The sequence below is a fragment of the Pteropus medius genome, unplaced genomic scaffold (genome assembly GCF_902729225.1).
Source record: "Pteropus medius unplaced genomic scaffold, Ma_sr-lr_union100, whole genome shotgun sequence".
In the NCBI taxonomy this organism is placed as follows: Eukaryota; Metazoa; Chordata; class Mammalia; order Chiroptera; family Pteropodidae; genus Pteropus; species Pteropus medius.
The window spans coordinates 104,008-115,881 of NW_024354498.1; the positions used below are offsets into that span (position 1 = coordinate 104,008).

Genomic DNA, 11,874 nt, shown 5'->3' on the forward strand with positions numbered 1-11,874 from the left:
TTTTTTTTTTTTTTTTGAGTTTTCAAAAAAGGGAAAGCAACTTCTATTTCAAATTCATCTATGGAAAGCTGTAAAGAACACTGTATAATAAGTTATTTTACTAGAAGTGCCCTTAATATAAAATACTCATGATAAAGTGAAGGCACTAAAGAAGTGTGAACAGCAGAGATCAGAAATCAGTATTATAAAATACTAAATATAGGTAATGAAAATATTCACAATAGGACCTTGGGGACACCTGAGATCACTGAAAGCATTTGGTAATCAAGCACTAGGTGATTAACCTGACACCTTGAACTTAAAGGACCTACTATACCCTATCTTGCATTGATACTTTTGTTCATCGTTTTAGTATTAGGGACCTATAGAATACTGGGCATGGGTAATAAAAAGATGTGGTGTTTGCCCTTGGGGAACTCCGAATAAGGAGATTGCCTGCAGCAGAATAAAAACATTCTTAAGTGCTTTCATTTTCTCAAATAAACACAATAAAGGGAAATTTGATTTAGGGAGATTGAGAGCAGAACATTTCAAAGGCATATGCTGTGAATGAAAAATAGATAGTTTCAAAGCACTCAAAGGAATTTTGGTTATGTGCTAAAATTTGTTTGTTCCTTAGGAGCTGTTAATGTATATCAGATAGATAAAGCATCTACTCAAGGTTTTGACAGTGTTTTAATAACTTAACTAAAAATCCCTGACATGTTTATAGGTCCTTGAGCCAGAAATAATACAAGGCCTTTCAATCATTTTTCCAGAGAAAGAGTCAGAAAAGAAGCTGTTAAAAAACAAGAGGAAACACTGTTGATTTTCACTCCACATCACTGACTGATAGAAATCCAAATAAAAGACAATAAATTATTGGCTCATGAGAAAATATAGACCTTCTCGAATAGAGTTGTGGTAATTGATTCTTTTATATCCCAAAGGTTAAAAATATTTACTTTCCCCTAGAAAGGCCCTGGTTTTATTGAACTAAGCACACCCCATAAAAATTAACCGTTTATCTAATACTTGATACTTAAATTATCTTATATGTACTTATCTTAAGATGAGCAAGTTGCATCATGTTGGATCAGCTGACTATAATTAATGCCAAGTACGAATTTTTCATCTGAGTTTTTAAGCCACACACCCTCCCCAAGAGAAATAATTTTAAAATAAACAATGACTGACAATTAGGTGATTTTCGAACTATTTTTCACACGAGTCATTGGTTGAACAAGACTTTAATTCCTGAAAATCACCAACAGCCAAATTCTACCTCATGGATTATAAATCACAGGACACAGCAAACAAACGCTCCACTAAAGAGGTGAAAATCAATATGGCCTAGAAACAATGACCAGTAATAATGAGCACCCTGGGTGCCCAAATCAGGACCTCTACGTACAGTTCTCCACTAGAGGAACCAAGGTTCTGGGAGAATTGACTGATTCCTGGGCTGGAGCAGAAAAATACAAGATGAACCAGGAATATCTCCTCATAACAAATAGGAAGAAAAAACATCAAAGCTTACGAGGGGTGTGTCAAAAGTTCTCAAGAGCCAATTTAAATAGGTTCCAATTGGCTAAAGATGAAAAAATTTGAATGTCAAAAGAATAATTACTATGGATTGAAACGCATCAAATAGGTTGGTGAGTTTATAATGGGATTTTCCTAAATGATCAACTAGTGGTGATGGTTGCACAACTTAGTGAATAGACTAGAAACTAGCGAATTATGCACTTTAAAATGGTAGAATTTATTGAATTATATCTTATTATATTGAATTATATCTTAATTTTTTTTAAATGATAACTTTTAGAGAATACTAGAGAACCAATTCGTTATTTTGAAAACTAGTAAAGGAAAAGATCAGGCGCTTATCCTATATGAACTGTTCCTCAGGCTAAACAAATAGTTGATTAAGGGAGTTTTCTTTTAATAAAATTATTTCAACTAATACATGAAGAAGGCTTGATAGAATTAGAATAGCACCATTTTGCAACCCCTACTGAATCAATGGATCTCGGCAATGATCATCAATGGCTCCTAAGCCTCGTTACAGAAGTACACAACGCCACTAGCCAAAAAAAATCAAACCTGAACATGATCAACCCTTTCACTCTGCCAATTTACAGGAAACACAGGGACAGAGAAGCATATCAGTGAAACCACAGGGATGCAATCTATGGGACCTGCTTCCTTCAACAAATAAATTATGAGAAAAAAAATTGGAGGGGAAATCAATAGATGAGAAAAGAGTTAAAAGACATTTTAATCAATCTTGATTCAAACAAGTATAAAAAATAATGATAAAATTGAAAAACGTCAACTCTGACTAGATTGTTGTCAATACTGACAAGATATATATTGATATAAATAAATTATTATTAATTAGGTTTAGGTGTAATGATGGTGTGATTATATCTTAGAGTCCTTACCTTTTATCTTGTAGAGATACATTATTAAACTATTTACAAACAAAATGATATACTATCAGAGATGACCTTCGAAATAATATTGGAAAGTGAAGGCAGAACAGGGGTCGAGGGTGCAGTGGAAGATATAAATGAAACAAGAATGGCCATGAGCAGACAATCGTTGAAGCTGGATGAGGGGCAAATGGTGGCAGTGATATATTATTCTCTTGATGTGTATATTGAAATTTTCCATTAAAAAACAAACAAACAATAAACAGACAAAAATACCTCCACATTTCAAAGAGTCTTTGGAGTGGAGCAAGCATCACAGATATTAGTTGCTTCCTTTCTCACTTTTTTGTGGACCATATAACACCACCTATTTTTAAAACAGCATAATTAAGCAATGAAATCAAAACTAGATCACTTCTGACGAAGAAAACTGCAATGGTTTTCAAATTTGCAAGAGAACAACTCCTTGCTAAAGACACAGATTCCTGAGCCTCAATTCCTAGCAATTTTGATTTTTAGTAGATCTGAGATAGGGCCGAGGACTCTGCAATTTAACAAGGAGCTCAGGTGATATACATAGACAAGGGGGCACACGCCAATGCTACTATAAGAAATATTAGTACATCCTAGTAAATGCCTCTTTGTCCATATTTACAAAAGTATCTCTTGGAGTATAACGAAGTAAAATTGCTGGATATGGCACGTTTTCAACATTACTCTCCAAAATGACTATACTAATATACATTCCCTCCAGCAGAAGAGAATTCCCAACTCCCCATTCTTGGCCAATCCTTGATGTGTTCATACTTTTTCATTATTGCCAAGAACATAACTACCTTACAGAATGACCTTTTAGTTAGCAACATTTGTTAAAGCAGCTCTTGAAAAATCTACCACATTTCGAACAAAGACTCCTTTTTAATGACTTTCATTATTGTATTTATTTTCATTATCATAATTATAATGACTTCTCACCCTAAAATAGTTAAATAAATGTGCTCAAAGAAGTGATAATTCGACATTACAGATTAAAGCAAAAATGTTCTAACCAATTACAGGACATAAGAGTAACTCGTCAGAAAATCTCATATGGAACGAATTTGAATCGTGCTTCGTGTTTACATGAACCACAAATGTTTTTTACTTGTTTTTGCATACAGACATCAAGCAAATAGAAACAATCCAAGTTGAGAACAAAACAGGAAGAAGCAGCTGGCAGAAATGTGGAAAGTTTCGTAATTCTCGAAAAGGTGAGGCAAGCCAAGGACACAGTAGGAATCTGACTGAATAAAATTAAGTTTTCAATAAAATGCGAATTGTGCATATGACTCCTAGGTGCCCTGGTAATGGAGCCCTCACTCTGTGGTAACAACATTATATTGAGGAAAATTCACATGAAAATGGAGCAAGGAATAAAGGGTGAGAGCATTACATGGTCTGGTCTGGTGAGGAGTTTGGGAAGGTTTTTGCTGTAAAGAATGACTTCGTGAGTAGACCAAAAAAAAAAAATGGATTGTGAATAAAAAGGGTTAAACTGAGGCTGAGCTCTGGAGCAGGGCCTCTCAAACTTTACTGTGCACACAAATCCCCTGGGCATGTTGTGAAACCGCTCCTTCTGATACAGCGGGTCCAGGATGGGGCCGGAGGGTCTGTCTGCATTTTCAACAAGCTCCAGCGCAATGCTGACGCGGCAGGGCCTTCTGAGATCTGCAGAGCTGTTGCTCCTCCCTCGGACTTTGCCTGAAGTCTGTCCCTGAGAAGTTCTGTAGCGCAAATACCTGCCCCTGCCGGCAGCGCTGCTGGAAAGAAAATGGGACATGGGCCAGGGACATGGCAGAATCCCATTCCCTCAGAAACCCTCTCACATAAAGGAGTTGGACTTGTAGCAGGAAGAGGCTTAGAGTCCTCCTTGGGGACATTATATGGCCCAGAAGGGTTGGGAGAAGAACAAGGAGAGAGTCAACAGTTGTCGGCATTAGCACTATCACCCACGTCCTCGCCCCCAGGAACTCAACGTTCAGAGACAGAAAATGATGAGAGGGAGGAGAGATATGAACAGACAATGAACACCAGATTACAGGTACTCGATGTTCCTGGCCAAGAGATACAAAATGAAAGATCTTTCAGAAAAAGGTTTTTCTAAGCTCAAGGAAGATCCCTATCTGCAGACTGAAAGAACTTACCTCCTTTCGGGGAAAATTAACCATCTACACACAGACACATTTAGCAACAATCTTTAACTGCAAAAGAAAAAATCCTTCAATCATCAAAACAGGAGAGAACAAACCATTTATTGAGGGCTTCCCTTGTTCTACACACTTGGTACTTTACATGAATTCTCTTATTTAAACCTCACAGCATTCCAATAAAGGGTGGTGGCTGGCCTTTAAGTTGCCTGGATTCAGGAACTCAAACCGTGTTGTCAGGATCCATTTGCTCTGCAGCTGTTTCTGCTCTCTTTCATCCCTCCCAGTGGCAGACAGGTTTCCTCTTCCAGATGTGGCACAGGCAGCTCTGGGCTCACATTGTTAGCTCAGTAACCCTCGAAGAAAGAGACGGAGTCTCTCTCCTAGTTTCACCATAGAAGGTTTCCAGTTGTCTTTATGCCATGTGCTAGCCCTTGGATCCATCACAGTGGCCAAGAGAATGGAATAAGATAACTGGTCAGGGACTGGGGGTAGTATGATTAGAAGTCCCAGGAGAATTAAAAGGTCGGAGTGAGAAAAAATAAACGAACAAAGAGTAGAAGGATGATTTGGCCAACAAATGCAAAGGATCCATGACAGAGAAGTCTATGAGTCGCCCCACTTTACAGATGACAACAGTAACTATTAGAGAGATCAAGTAACTTGCCCAAGGTCACAGATCCAGTATAAGTTGAGGAGCCAGAATACCCAGGCGGTCTGACCAGAGCTCTCAACCACTATGCTATAAGACAACTAAGTCATTTTGGTTTCAGACTCCTCCGCAACCTCAGCTTTCAAAAGAAAATGGGGCAATAGCTAGACTTCTTAGAGAAAAGGACTATAATCAAAGATTTGTACTCTCTGCCAAATTGACTTTCACAATAATAGCTAACAAATACTAAACACACACCGTGTGACAGGCACTATTTTAAGTTCTAAGAGGACTTCTCCACCTGAGGTGGAGGGAGGGGAGGATGATGGCCCACTTCTCCCAGAGTGACACATCTCCTCTACAAGAGGAGAACTGGGCAGGGACAGTATAGTAGTCCCTGGTCTTTTCATCTAGCTTCTCTCAATATGAAACCTCTGCCCTGTGATCAAGCTGGAGAAGGGGTGATTGGGGCCCAGTACTACAGCCTGCCACACGTGTAGTAGAACTTCTGTCCTACTGTGGAGGCTGAGCAGGTGCAGGGAGCGTCAGTCTTCTGCCCTGCACCTGCCTAGAGCTGGCACTGATGAGAGATGCTGCTGGTCTGCCTTTCCTGGAGTGAAACAATAGTCCAAGACTGGGAGCTGGGAGGAAAGGGAGCCCCGTCTTCCTGGCTACCTCTTCCAAGAATAGAGCTTCCATCACACTGAGCTGGGGGTTGGGGGGGGTGGGAAGCAGTTCATGGCTCGGATGCCACAGACTCCCATTGTTCTTACTAAGGTTTAGCAGAAGATCTTGAATAAATGTTTCTCTATTTGTCGTATGTCCTTGCAACAAATTCCGAAGACTAAATGTTTACATTTTAAAAATAATTTTCATCAGTTAAATGGTTGTTTCACTGGGGAGAGTGTCTACCAATCTTCTCACCCCACCATTGTGGAAGTTGGCTACCTCAATCAGGGTTTTTTTCATTTTCAAAGTGAAAAATAAGTTCATTTGGTAGTATTTTCAACTCATGATTCAAACATATTCCATGTGTTTCAATCCAGTGCAATTATTTTGATTGGTGCTCAAATTATCCCATTTGTAGCTAATGGAAACTTCTTTAAGTTGGCTCTTGAGTCTTTTTGACATGACCCTAATAGTCATTGACAGCTTTCTTGTTATTGAAATACTGTGTACATTACCTCCCCCAGACACACAGAATGCTTTTGAAAAACTTAAAGGTCATACTTAACAATATCAAAAGGAGTATATATACCTTCCAAAGAAATGAAAGAGATAAAAGCAAATAGACAAAAGGAGAAAGCAAATTTAAAATCATAAAACAAATAAAAAAAGATAAGGAAACACTAAAAATAGCATAGAAAAATATGATATGAATAATAAAATAAACATATTAACGATCATTATAAATATAAATGGAATCCACTTCCCTATTAAAAATCAAGATTCGCAAATTGGATTAAGATGCCAGTCTTGCTATTTGGGACAACGTGGATGGACCCAGAGAGTATTATGTTAAGTGAAACAAGTCAGACAGAGAAAGACAAATATCATACGATTCCACTTACATGTAGAATCTAAAAAACGAATGAACAAAACAGAAACAGAAACAAATTCATAGACACAGAGAACAAACTGATGGTTGCCAGAGGGGAGAAGGATAAGGCGTTGTACAGAAAAGGGGAAGGGGATTAAGAAGTACAGACTTCCAGTTATAAAAAAAAGTCACAGGGATGCAATGTACAGCATAGGGAATAGAGTCAATAATACTGTAATAACTATATACAAGGACAGATAGTTACCAGACTTATTATGGCGATCACTTTGTAAGGTATATAAATGTTGAATCATTGTGTTGTATACCTGAAACTAACGTGATATGGTATGTCAGCTATAATTTAAAATATATTTTAAAAAATAAATTTAAAAAATTTTAATTTTGTTATTTAAATGAAGCACAAAAAGATTAAGGTAAAAGAAGGGGAAATATATCAAACAAATGCAAATTAAGAGAAATCAAAGATGAAAATACTTTTATTAATAGAATTTGACGCTAATTTATAAAGCCAAAATATGAAGGATAGAGAATCATTTTATAATATAACTAATAAGTCTTACGTAATGTCTTTCTGGAAAGAAACATGCATATTGGACATTATACCTTTTTTTTAGTGCCCATGCAACATTTACAAGAATTGAATAAGATATAGCTGCACTATCGGTGGCACTTAAACAGGGTTCAATTGCTAAAGAAGACTCACAAGACCCAAAACAACAAAGCTTACAAATGTACAGTTCATTACAGGGAAGGGACACGCTATAAGAAGAGCATGAAAGTCAGAATAAATATCACAGCCTATGACTCACAGAAAGGGTCTGGAGAAGCCATGTGCAGGCTCCTTGTCTCTTCCTTCCCCCAGCCCTAGAACTAGCCATTTCTTCAAGGAGCCCTGGTTCCATTTATTGGAGGATGGTATTTGGAAACAAAGATCTGACACTAGATGTGCTCATTACTGCTGAGGTGTCACTGCCTCTAGACCATGATAGCAGTCACAGCCAGGAAATATATCTAAATATATGTAAGTATACTACCCCATATAAATACATATCTGTATTTCTGTATCTATCTACCAACTAGAGTACAGTATTTATGTGCAGTTCTTTTTGTCATTAGCCTTATATTATCTAGTCAAAATACCATTTTTCTTTTTTTATTTAGGTATAATTGACATACAACATTATATTAGTTTTAGATGTACGACATAATGATTTGATAGTTGTATATATTGTGAAATGATCACCACAATAAGTCTAGTTAACATCCATCACCATACATAGTTACAGAATTTTTTTTTCCTGTGATGAGGACTTTCAAGACCTACTCTCTTAGCAACTTTCGAATATGCAATGCCATACTATTAACTATAGTCATCATTCTGTACATTGCATCTCCATAACTTACTTATTTTATAACTGGAAGTTTGTACCTTTGATTCCCTTCACCCATGTCACTCCCCCACACCCGTACCTCTGGCAACCACCAATCTGTTCTCTGTATATACGAGTTGTAAAACACTGTTTTTCAAAGTTTCCCTGCCCTCATCAGTGAAGTCATGTCATACATTTTTAACACAATTATATTCATTTGTCATACTCTGCATTCCATCCCGGGATCACTGACAAACAGGCTGATGTTTTTAAAATTTGCATACAGTAAAGTTCATTCTTGGTGGCATACCATTCCACGGGGTTTGACAATTAGAGAGTCATGTGTCCTCCACCACCCTTGTGCAGCCCATTATGTCCTCAACCTTTCTCTCTCCCCAATCCCTATAACCACTTATCTGCTCTCCATCCTGTGGTAGACCGAATAATGACCCGAAAGTTATCCACGTCCTAATCCCTGTAACCGTTACATGTTTCATTATATGGCAAAAGGGACTTTTTAAGGATCTTGTGATGGAGAGAGGATCCTGGATTATCCAGGTGGTCTTTAAATGTAATCACAAGGGTCCTTAAAAGAGGATAGCAAGAAAGTCAAAGGAGTCAGAGGAAACATGAGGATGGAAGCAAGAGGCTGGAGTGATGTGAGGACAGAGTTCCAAGGTAAAGAATACAAGTGGCTTTCAGAAGCTAGAAAAATCATGGAAATGAATTTTCTCCTAGAGTCTCCAGAAAGAACCAGCCCTACAACACCTTGACTTTAGCCTAGTGAACTGATTTCAGACTTCTGGCCTCCAGAACTGTAAGAGAATAAATTTGCGTGGTTGTAAGCCACCAAGTTTGTGGTAATTTTTTACAGTAGTGGTAGGAAACTAATACACATCCCTATGGTTTTGCCTTTTGCAAAATATAGTAAATAGAATCCTACAATATTTTTGGGTCCTTGGATTCTGGCTTCTTTCATTTGGCAAAATGCACTTAAAATTCATCCATGTTTATGTTCTGTATATTTTACCACTAAAAAAAGATTCATTCATATTATTGAGTGAATCAATAGATCTTTCCTTCTTATCACTGACTAGTATTTACCAGTTTGTTTGTATTTACCAGTTTGTTTATCCATTCACCTCCTGAAGGACATTTAGTTGTTTCCAGTTTTTGATTAATGAAGCTGCTATAAACATTTACATACACGTTTTTGTGTGCACATAAATTTTCAACTCACTTGGCTATTAAAACTCATAGGTATTCATAGCTTTTAGGACACGGAGATGTCAATTTAAATATTTTTATCAGGAGAACAAACACATTATTAAGTAATACCAACAAAAAGAATCACAGGCTTTTTAAGGTCAAGATTACGTTCACAGAACAAACCATAAGTTCTGAGTTCTGGATGTCTTACAAGACCTCTTTGTTAGAAATAACATTTTCAAGAACATTTTAAGAAACCAGAAAATCATCTTCTTATTATGTTGCCAGGATTTCTTACACCAACAGTTCGAAGGGCCTGTGGTTTTCCAGACCAAATGCTGAAATTCCATTATTTAGAACTGAGAAATAAAGACAGATCTAAGAAAACTAAAACTTACTATGGAAAAGAAAGGGGCAAAATAGGATTATAAACTATTGGAATATGAGCATATAATGTTATTTGTCTACAGTGTAAATAGAAAAAAACTGACAATGAATATTAGAACTTCTGATTTATTATATTGGCAATCTATTCACCCCTAGTCCTTAGTACTGTTTGCTATGAAACTTGTTAAATAGTTTCATAAAGTCATTAAAACTTATCTTTTTTTTCCAATAGATGTGCAGTAACACCTCTGCCAGTGGAGTTTTGCCTGAACAACAACAAAAAATTATAAGTCATTCAAACATAAAAGTGGCAAAAATTTCCCCTAAGGGACAAAAACTACAGAGGAATAATCCCGAGTTGCACCCCTCAATGCAAAATCAGGTACAAGTCACATAATATCCAAAGGCTTGTAAAAACAACTATGAAGTGTATAAGAAATATCTGTCAGGGTTTGGAATCTTCTCTTACAAGCTAACGAGTTAGCCTGTTTTCACTTCCTGGGTGTCAGCAGCACAATAAGCAGTATAAGCATCATCAGCATATTTGCATGGGTTTCCCATGTCCCCAAGTCCCACCAGGGCCATACAGAGGGGCGCAGGTGGACACACTATGTACCCAATGCAACTTTGCATCACGGCCGAGGAATACCAACCAGCCTTGGAGAATTCACACCTTTTACAGTAAGCCTGTTCTCTGTCCCAGAAGGAGAGAGCACCTCATTTCTCAAGGCAGCTCCTTGCGAATACAGCCTTGAGAGATGGTTCAGGTAAAGAGGGTCAGGGCTTCGCATTCTTAGCACACAAAACAAGAACAGGGACATTCCAGGCTGTGACAGATTGCATCTCTCAACAATATTATGCCCAGAGAGAAAATAGGCCATCTCTCCTTCTACATGAAGTGGACAATATGTACTGCTCAAAGTTTTGCCCCTAGGAATATTTTCCTACACGACTGTCTTTCAGGGGCTAGAAGGCAGCCATCCACTTTTAGCTGGTTCTGTCAAACTGTGCATAAACCAGGCCTGTGTTTTTCTTTGTTAACCACTCACAGAGAATTCTCTGGGAAGCCATGAATGTAGGTTAAGGGAGAAGTAACTAGGAGGGAGCGAGTATCACAGGAGTTTAAAATACCTCTTCATACAGTTTACTTGTGTCTTCTGATCAGCCTGAACTCAATCGTATGTATGTAGCATTATCATTTTCTAATGGAATACTGTTGTCACATCTGATTTTATGTTTCCATGGAGCAGATAACACCTAGTTCCTTATGGTCATTTCAAGTGTCATACACCACTCTCCTTTCACTTTCCATATTTCCTGCCCATGCTTTCTATGGAGTGAACCCATCCAGAAGCTGGAAGGCAAGTTCCTTCCAGCAGCACATAAGCACAGAGCAGGTAGAGAGGGTGGAGTGAATGTAGAAGGGCAAATGGAAGATATTCAACACAGCTCATAAATGGCATTGATGTCATTGGTGTGATTTTCTAAACCATTAAACCATTCTTGGTAAAGTTCCAAACAAAACAACTCATACTCCTTTCAATTTACACAGTAGTTCCATTCCTGGAAAATTCCAGGATATCAAAACTGTGCAAAAAATACTTTGAGTTATGCTTACTTCGGCAGTAATACACTAAAATTGGAAATATAAGGAGAAGATAAGCATGGCCCCTGTGCTAGATTGACATGCAAATTTGTGAAAGCATTCCATATTTTTAAAAATCAATTTTAGAAAAAAAGAAAAGTACTTTGAGTTTACATGCAAAATGAGGTTTAGGCTCAGAAAATTACAAATAGATTTTTCATATACATGAGTGTCTAGGGGGACATTTGAAGATTACGTAAGAAGTAGGAAATTTTGTCCTTGTAAGAATGTCACATGCATTGAAGAACATATGACATTCTTGGCTCCTGCCCATTAACTGCCAGGAAATCCTTGCCAGGGGATTCCTGTCAACCATTGTAACAACTGAAATAGTCCCACGTGTTTTCGAAGCATACCTTCAGGTGGTACTGCACCTAGTGAGACCCAGTCTCCTAAGGTGAAACATTCACCCTTGTCGAATTTGAGTTTGATATTTCATCCACTTAG

General features: G+C 37.6%; 1 non-coding gene across 1 annotated transcript; it reads left to right on the forward strand.

Annotated features, from left to right (window-relative positions):
- The first annotated feature begins 11,393 nt into the window (after positions 1-11,393).
- Positions 11,394-11,499, forward strand: LOC120594333 (U6 spliceosomal RNA). Its single transcript, XR_005650546.1, has one exon. It is a non-coding gene; the product is annotated as a U6 spliceosomal RNA (small nuclear RNA).
- The last annotated feature ends 375 nt before the right edge of the window (positions 11,500-11,874 follow it).